Raw genomic sequence first — 2,718 nt, forward strand, 5'->3', positions numbered from 1 at the left:
GGTCCTGGCTGAGAACGAGAGCTGCTGATGTAACCGACCGTCCTCCCCACAGGACTCTTCCTCCCACACTGAGGCTTTGACACAATGGAAAACAAGCAAGTCTCTCCTGATGGAAATGCATCCATATCAGAGTTTTTATTCGTTTTCTAACTCTTTGCCAGTGCCATCCGTTGACTGAACCCACGGCCTTTTACCCACATCAGTGAAACGACATGTACAAGGTTCAAACAAAGCTTTATTAGCATCAAGGCATGTTGTTCAGTCCAGACTCTGTTCCCTCTAGCCTCCTTCCCCCCGGCTTCGTTTCTGTCTCATTTCTGGTGACTTTCAGTTATTCATCATTTGTACATTATCATTAAACGCTCGCTTTGGTGAATTTCATTGTCAAGGAGAAAAGATCATCGACACGTCACAGGTGTCTCTGTTTATCGTTTAGTTTTCCATCGTCCCCTCTCAAAGCAAAGAACACAATCTGTGCATACAATCAAAACGGGAAAAATAAAAAGAAACATTTTTCAAGATGGATTTGCATTCTGTGTGCTGTCTGCTGAACTTACTGTAGGTTTATTATTGCACTGCCTGAACAAAAGAAAAATATTTCGTTCGACCGCCTTTAGCATTGTTTCCATAAGCTTCTCCAATGTCACCAGATTTATTTTCATCCAGTGTTGCATTCATTTTTCACCAAGATCTTGTATTGATGATGGGAGAGTCTGACCACTGCACAAAGCCTTCTCCAGCACATCCCAAAGACTCTCAGTGGGGTTAAGGTCTGGACTCTGTGATGTCTCATGCTCCCTGAACCACTCTTTCACAATCTGAGCCCCATGAATCCTGACATTGTCATCTTGGAATATGCCCGTGAACATCAGGGAAAAAAAAATCCATTGATGGAATAACCTGGTCATTCAGTATATTCAGGTAGTCAGCTGACCTCATTCTTTGGACACATAATGTTGCTGAACCTAGACCTGAGCAACTGCAGCAACCCCAGATCATAGCACTGCCCCCACAGGCTTGTACAGTAGACACTAGGCATGATGGGTGCATCACTTCATCTGCCTCTCTTCTTACCCTGATGCCCCCATCACTCTGGAACAGGGTAAATCTGGACTCATCAGACCACATGACCTTCTTCCATTGCTCCAGAGTCCAATCTTTATGCTCCCTAGCAAACTGAAGCCTTATTTTCCAGTTATCCTCACTGATTAGTGGTTTTCTTAAGGCTACACAGCTGTTCAGTCCCAATCCCTTGAGTTCCTTTCACATTGTACGTGTGGAAATGTTCTTACTTTCACTATTAAACATAGCCCTGAGTTCTACTGTTGGTTTTCTTCAATTTGATTTCACCAAACCTTTAAGTGATCGCCAATCACAATCAATCAGGATTTTGTTCTGACCACATTTCTTCCTCAAAGACGATGGTTCCCCACTATCCTTCCAGTTTTTAATAATGCGTTGGACAGTTGTTAACCCAGTTTTAGTAGTTTCTACATCTCCTTAGATGTTTTCTCTGCTTGATGTATGCCAATGATTTGACCCTTCTCAAACAGACTAACATCTTTTCCACGACCACAGGATGTGTCTTTAGACATGGTTGTTTAAGAAATGAGAAGCTCCTCATTGCATCAGTTGGGGTTAAATAACTTGTTGCCAGCTGAAAGATAATCACCCATGCAGTAATTATCCAATAGGAGGCTCCTACCTATTTGCTTAGTTAAATCCAGATGGCATCTTTTTGTTTTTGGCCAGGCAGTGTTTTTTATGTTTATGCACCATTTCACTGTTGATTTTTTTTAACTACTATTTCATACAGCTAACTATTTTGGTTCCAAGTTGTTCTCAAACAGACGCTTGGCCCTTACAGAGGAACAAAATAAAATAAAAATAAAATGAATCTGTGTGGTTCTGAGCTAATTGATAGGACAGGAAAGAAAAAGTCACAATTAGTTTGTAGTTTTTAATCTTTTCTCTCGTTTTTCAGATCATTTTAACACTTTAAATTATTATTTAAACAAAGAAAAATGACTTTAAAACCAAAAACACTAGTTAAATTTTTACCATGATAAAATAAAACGCTAACTGTTCATCTGAAAGGTTTCTACTGTCTCCTGCTGACGCATACAGGAGAGTAAACAGGAGAATATTTCCTTCTTTCTCCAGCACAAAAGAAAATTATCTTTATCTTTAAGAGCCATACTCGAGTAAATGTGCTTCTCACCACTGCTGATGTTCAACGTGTTGTTCCGACACCTTCTGGTACGTCTGTGGATTTAACATCAGTATTTCTATTGGCTAAATCACATCTGAATCTCTCTTTATGTCCATTTTCAGTCCAACAGTTCCAGGAACTACTGAATATCAGGAATTATTGGGTTGGTTTTCCACCGCAAGAGCTCTGTTCACTCATTCCCTGCTCTCTAGTCAGACAACAATCATTTCTTCTAAACATTTTTGCCGCTTTCTCATCGATAAAGTGTAAAAAAAGAAAGTGATCTACATGATGTAGGACAGTCTTATACGCTGTGAATAAATCGACTAGCTTGTGGATACAGCCGGCTGCATACGGCCCAGAGGAAAGAATATAAGATTACTACTCGTAATACTGTCACTGCAGTTATGTGCGGAATAAATAACAGCAAACTGAGAATAAACTTCCTTCTAACACAACGGTAATACGGTAAAAGATTCATGAGGCTGGTAAAAATATTCCAATAA

This window comes from Chelon labrosus, assembly GCF_963514085.1.
Source record: "Chelon labrosus genome assembly, chromosome: 20".
Lineage (NCBI taxonomy): Eukaryota > Metazoa > Chordata > Actinopteri > Mugiliformes > Mugilidae > Chelon > Chelon labrosus.